The sequence below is a fragment of the Rhinopithecus roxellana genome, chromosome 16, assembly GCF_007565055.1.
Source record: "Rhinopithecus roxellana isolate Shanxi Qingling chromosome 16, ASM756505v1, whole genome shotgun sequence".
NCBI lineage: Eukaryota > Metazoa > Chordata > Mammalia > Primates > Cercopithecidae > Rhinopithecus > Rhinopithecus roxellana.
In genome coordinates, this window is record NC_044564.1 from 9,565,165 (window position 1) to 9,571,847 (window position 6,683).

Below are 6,683 nucleotides of genomic sequence, written 5' to 3' on the forward strand. Positions count from 1 at the left end.
GGGCCAGGCCTGACATCCTGCCCATGCCCTCCCTGGTGGGCCACACACTTGTCCGCACCTGCCTTGGGCTGTGCTGGGCCCTGACCAGAGGCTCCCCTGGGCCTGTCTGCGCCCCCAGCACGCGGCTCACTCAGCGCTCTAGTCCTGGGACCCTCACCAGCAAAACCTCAGAGCGTGGGGCTCCTGTTGGACCCTGGAGATTCCAAAGTGGCTTTATTTAGGACACTCCGGGTGTGGCAGCGCCCAAAGACCAGGGGAGGAGATGTCCCGGGGACCACACAGCAATGGCACGTGTGACCGGGCACTGATGGGGACAGCAGGGCAGCTCGCCGGCCTGGCTCTCAGAGGAGTCACAGGGGATGAGGTGGGGGATTGGGGGACAGGCAGGGGCCGAGGACTTGGGCTTCATCCTTCGGGCAGTGGGTGGGTTGAGCTGATGCACGAAGACGTCTAATTCACACTTTAGAAAGATGCCCCAGGTCCTGGGAGCAGTGCCCAACCTGTACAACCACACGCTACCAGGTCCAGCATGGAGGATGGCAGGGGCCTGGCCCTGGGGTAGAGAGGAGGTTGCCCACCTTCAGGAGCCTCCTGATCGCACGGCCAGCCCCTCCTCCACCGAGCCCACCTCGAGCATCCTGCCCTGGCAGTGTCCCCTGCAGGGAGGGGCCACCCTTGTTTATGGCCAAGTCACCACGGCTCCTTTACCATCTGCTGCAAAGGAAGGAAGGCCCCCGTTACCCACCCCTACCTGCGGCCGGCGCTGGGAACGGAAAGCCGAGGGCACCAGGCCACCTGTTCCCAGCCTAGGAGTAGCAGGGGGACGGTGAGGCTGGGCTCAGCTAGACATGGGCCTGTGGGCCTCCAGCCAGCTTACCCCCACCCAGCCCCACAAGCCCACCCAGCCCTCCTCTTCACCCTGGCTCTGATCATGTCCCGGAGAGGTGTCGTGAGCCCCATACGTGCCTGGGCAGAACCCACCACCTCCCCCAGCACCCAGGGTCCCTGGGGTGAGGGCAAGACTCCACACCCAAGGGTCCCTCCCATCCCCCATGAGCGGAGAGAAGCTGTGCTGGGGAGGTCAGCCTGGGGGCAGCATGGGCCCTGAGAGACGTGGTCATTCACAGCCTGCCCTGCCTGTGAGAGGTGGGATGGCTCAGACTCTCGCAGCCGTGGGCCAGGCTGGGGTGGCCACAGCCCGCGCATCTGGTGAGGGTCCCGGGTGAGCATCCTGTTCGGAGGCGGGAAAGCCACGGTATGGGGCCTTGGTGGAACTCACTGCCAAGGGTCTGTGCATGGAGCACCTTTTCCCAGGGAGACGGGACAGGGCAGGACCCCCACGGCCTCCCAGAACCAGCAGGTCTCCACAAGGTCCTTGTGCCTGGTGCGCCCTCCCCGTGGGAGAGGAGCCTGCCGAGAGGGCGGCCGGCACGTTGGGGCCTGAGCCGGGGAGTCAGATTTCTGCCTCGGCACTCAGGCGGGTGTTGCAAGAACAGAGAAAGGCTGGCCGCAGGCGCTGGGTGGGCCTCAGGGAGCCTGAAAGGCCTTTCGTGTGGGAAGAGGGGGCTTTCTGGAATCCCAGGACCCCCCACATGGGTGAGGCGCCGCACCTCTGCCCGGGGGCCCCAGGTGGTGGTGGGGTGGGCATCTCCTCCTGGTCCCCAGGAATCACATGCTGGGCCTGGTGCGGGGGGAGGCACTGGCTCCTCCGGGCAGAGGCCTGCAGGCTGGGGATGTCACAGGGGCGGCCCCATGGGCACAGGGGGCTGTGGCCTCCATCCTGAGGTCCCTCCCGGAAGGAGAGCACCCAGGGGCCTGCAGGGGTACAGCCACATGCGGAGGGCCACTGCTAGGGTCTGGAAAGCTGAGCTCAGTGTGGGCCCTGTCCAAATGTGCCTGTGACCCCAGCAACTTGTCCCCTTCTCTGGGCCTTGGTGTGCTTCCTCCAGGGGCTGCCCAGGCTGCCAGGCTCTGCCAAGCTGTGTGGAGCCCCTGGGCATCCCCTCCAGGTGCCCTCAGCAGACGTGGAGCGGCCCTCCAGCCCAAGCCGGCCCTGCACTCAGGTCTCAGCGTCTATCTCTGCTGTGGGCGACTATCTTGGGTAGGCCAGGCCACTCCAGATAGAAGGCGCTGGTTGGGTGCGAGGAGGGCTGGAAATGCCCCACACCCCCTCCAGTCCCTGGCCTGGGCCTGGCAGGGGCCTGGCTGGGGCTCTGGGGTCTGTGGCTGGAGCTCTGTCAGAGGAGCTGAGACAGCCATGGTCCAAGTAGCCCCACCAACCCCAAGCCAGCCTGGTGGAGGCCCAGGAGTCCTGAGGACCCCCCACTTCCTCTCCCCTGCACACTCCAGGCTGTCCTCTGCGAGGCTGTCACTCCAGGAGACTCGGTCCTCCTGCTTCTCTTCTTCCCCCACCGCGCAGGGGCAGAGACTGGGGAGGGTCCTGGAGGGCCAGGAGAGATGTTCAGTTTTCACTGTTCTTGGGCTGCAACCCCAGCTGGGTGGGTGAGACCTGGTGGGATGGCCCGAGCCACCCCGGCTCTTGGGCAGCCTCCTGGGTGGCCCCTCGGCCTGCCCCTTGCGTGTGGCCACGGGCAGCCAGCTTTCCGGGCCCCAGTTCATTGCACAAGTTCCTGGGTCAACACAAACAACCGCGGTGCACCACAGAGTTCCTGGCCCGGCTTCCTCTCCACTCTGTGTGCGACCTCCTGACGGTGAGCGCCGCTGGCCCAGACCCCGGTCTGGTGGCGGCCTAGGACTGCTCTGTGGCAAGTCACTGAAGCAGCCGGGCTCTGTGGGTCGGGGTCAAGGACCGTAGCCTCCTCTGGAGGTGCCAGCATTGCAAGGCAGCCCCCCATGCCTGCCAGGGCTCGGTCCCAGACCACTGGCCTCACCAGTGAACACAGGGACATGATGCTTACACCCATCTGGAAAGTGAGGAAATGCACACGGCGGCTCCAGTGCTTCCTGGTCGTGAGCTCATCTGTTTCTGGTGAAAAGAACCCAACCAAACCCACATAGCAGGACTGGCATCTTCTCCCTCCCTCAGAGAAACTGAGATCCAGAGAGGTGCCTAGCCTCCAAGGGTCCCTAAAGTTCCTCCCCTTCTTCCTCCTCCTCCTTCAGGAAGTCCTCCTGGACTGCCTCACCCAGAAGGGGTCTCGGCCTCCCTGGGTAATGGGGCATCTCCTACTGCTGCCCTTTTCTGGCTGTTTGAGGACAGTTGGTGCATCCAGTTCTTCCCTGTCTTCCTCCACTTGATTCGGCATACATTTGACGCTCCAGAAATGTTTGCCAATTGCTTGGCCCAATTCACATGCCCCTCTAGGTGCAAGGTACGCGCATTCCCACCCAGACAGCATACGTGTGCCATCACGGGCTCTGCTCTGCTGGCCTCCCCATCTTTGCTCCTAATGTGCCATCAGCCGGAAAGCCAAGAAGCTGTTCCCACAGCAAAGGGGCAGCCAGGAAAGCAGGGGCAGGCCAAGGACCCCAGGGACCCCAGGCCTCCGCACCCTCTCCTGGGACCCGCCTCCCTCCCACTCCCTCCTTGGCCCCGGGGGACATCCGAGGTGGGGGCTGCTGTGTCCCGGCACCCGGGCTGAGTCTCCACTGCCCAGACTGCCCAGTGCTCCTGTGTCCAGAGCCGATGTGTCCTGGCCTGGCCGTGGCTGTTGGGCTGTGGCTGACAGCCTGGCCTCGGGGCCGGTGGGACTTGGGTGGGGTTCTGGCACTTGTTGGTGGTGTGACCCAGCCAGCAGCCTCGGTTTCTTCACCACTTCCCTCGCAGGATAAGGAAGTGAAAGATGGCAGATGCTTACGGAGCAGTGGGCGCCCACGGAGATGAGCCACGGCCACGCGGGGCTGCAGAGGGATGGCCAGGGTCCCATCCACATGGGACTTAGGTCTCACTTAGTTCCAAGGCGAGCTGTGCCCCTGGAACCGGCCTCCATGCTGCCCGCACCCCCAGCTCCTGTGCCTCGAGGGGCCACACCGGGCAGAAGTGCTTGGTGTGGGGTCTTCGCCGAGGCAGGTCTCGGCTGGCAGCACCTGCCACAGGCCTGCGCTGGGCTCAGCACGTGCTTCGCAAAACGGCAAGTAATGCCTGCTCTGTGGAGGAAAATTGGCCAGTGCGGAGGAGGGAGGAGAGGAAGAAACAGGGTTGGGCCGGCTGGAGATCCCCGCTCTGGCTAGCGGCTCCCCAGGCCTCCCCCAGGTGGTTCTCACACAGGCGTAGCGGTCGGACAGGACTTCCCAGCACCTGTGGCTTTCCCCAGGTGACAGCAGACCGGACACCACGTGCTGACAGTGACTCTGAGTTCTCGTCACCTTTTCCTTTAAAAGAATGATCTCTCCTTCAGCCCAAACCTTCTTCCACACGCCTCAGCAAGCCCACCTCTTCCCTAGCCTCTCCCAGGCTGGCTGTGGCTGGTGTGGGCGCCCGGCCGACAGCCCCACCTAGGGCCCTCTCATGTCCTTCTGGTTTTGGATGCTGAGGAGTTTACTGCCCTGAAAGGCAGTTTCCATACTAGCTCTCTGTCAGCCGCTCTCTGCACCTGTCTGGTAGGCCTCCAGGCACACCCCTGCCCAGCCTCTTCATGTAGGAGTCCCAGGGGCAGCAGCCGCCGGGGCCAGGCCTTCTGGCCAAGCTCGGATGCCCACTCTTTCCAGAGCCTCCTGATCACCCCAAGTAGAGGAGCTCACAGAGCTGCCCCCAACAAGGAGCCTCTTCTCACCCACAATCTCTTTCACTTTGCAGCAGCTTAGGGCGCCGTCATTCTCTTCAACTCACAGGGGAGAGGACAGGACAGAGACACTCACTGGAGGGCACCTGGCCTGGAGGCGTCGCCTCCTTCGGCTCCAACCAGCCCCATGCCCTGCGAAGCCCCTGAGGGCCACCCAATGCTGCTGGACTCCGTAGCCTGGCCCAGCGTGGCGGCACCGCTCCCAGGAGCCTGTTCCCAGCGCACGGCCCCAACGCTTCCCGCTGTCCTGTTTGGGATTCACATCTCCTGTGTAGGTGCAGGTCCCAGACCCGGGGCCTGCCAGTCCCCACACCAGAGCCATCGAACTCCAAGGGCCCTGTCCTCCCGACTCCCCCACACCCTGTGGGCGGCCCACATCTCTTGCATGGCTCTCAGCCTCTCCCCCTGCAGCCCTGAGGGTCTCCCCATAGTGGCCCTCTTTGGCACTTCCTAAACCCAAAGAGGCAACAGATCTGAGACACGGCAGGGCTGGCCAGGGCTCCTGCAGGGAAGTGGGTGGGGCCCTCCCTTAGGCCTGTGCCCCCAGCCCCCAATCCCACACCCGCATCACCCCCAGGTTGCCCTGCAGGTGTTGCGTGTTTGGACAGATGGAAGCAGAGCTCGGCCTGTGACCTGCCTGGTCCAGCAATTGGCCTTTCTGGAGGTGAGCCTGGGAGTGGCCGAGCAGAGGAAATCACCCCCGTGGGGAGGCGGGGGAGGGGCGAGGCCCACCCCACCAGGCCCTGGAATGTTCTGTGGACTGGATCCTGGAGAACCCACTTATCTGGGCTCCAGGAGGCACTGTTTCTTTGACCTGAGGAAGCAAAGCAGCCCCCCTACATCCTTCCACACACTCATCCTCTCTGGTGGGGAGCCAGGGAGGACACGTATGAGATGGACACAGTGGGGGCCCACATCCCAGGCTGCTCAGACAGCAGGGGTCAGTCCGGATGGGCTGGAGAAACCTCAGGCCTGACATGCCTCAGTTTCCCCAAGTGCACCATGGCCCAGATGGCTGGAGACCTCTTGCTGTGTCTCCTCTGCCTGCAAGATCCAGGAGCCCAGGCTCAGCCTGCGAACCACCTGGCCCCGGCCCTGGAGGGGGATGGGGAGGGTCTGTGACCATCCTGGGGGGGTATCCACGCCCACTTCTTCTACCTGGGGACAAGGGTACGAAGTCCCATGCAGCCGCCAGGCAGCCTCACGTGCCTGACGACGCGAGCCAGGCCAGCCCCTCACACAGGTGCTCCTGGGCAGCCTCCCTGGTGACCTGGACAAGTCACCCCAGGGGCACGTGCTCCAGGCAGCCCCCTTGTCTCAGGGGGCACGGGAGGCACTGGGGGTCTTCAGCTGGTGATGGGGTGACTGATGAGGCTCAGCCCCAATGCCGGGGTCCTGTGGCCACTGGGAGCTGGAGCACTTCCCCAGTTGGAGCTGGTCCTGTGGCCGCTGGGAGCCGGAGCACTCCTCCAGTTGGAGCTGAACCGTGACGACACCCCTTCCCAAGAGATGGTGGGGAATTGTCCCCATGACTAGGGTCCCATAGACTGGGCAGGCCAGACATGCTCTCGGAGGAGGCTGGTGGGATCCGAGTAGGCAGAGGGGAGAGGGAGAAGCAAAAGGCAGCCCCAGCCTGCAGTGGGGCTTGTCCCGGGCGGGAGGGGCCCCGATGTCACTGTCGTGGGAACCACCGAGTCACCGGAGGGGCAGGGGCAGAGGGGTCTCGGTGGAGAGAAGGGTCCCCAGAGGCCTTGGGAGACAGGGGAGGTGCCCAGGGCTCTCTGGCCTTGGTCTCTACCAGTTCAATGAGAGCTTTGTTCCAGGGGCCCCGGGTCCTTCTGCCTCCGACAGTCTGGGCTGTGTTTTCTGAGCACCTACTGTGTGCTGGGTGTGGGCGTCCAGGCAGGTGTGCTGGGTGTGGGCGTCCGGCTAGGCACTGGC

General features: G+C 64.3%; 1 pseudogene; it reads left to right on the top strand.

The window, feature by feature from the left end:
- Nucleotides 1–306: 306 nt before the first annotated feature.
- On the top strand, nucleotides 307–6,351 carry LOC115893865 (annotated as a pseudogene).
- The last annotated feature ends 332 nt before the right edge of the window (nucleotides 6,352–6,683 follow it).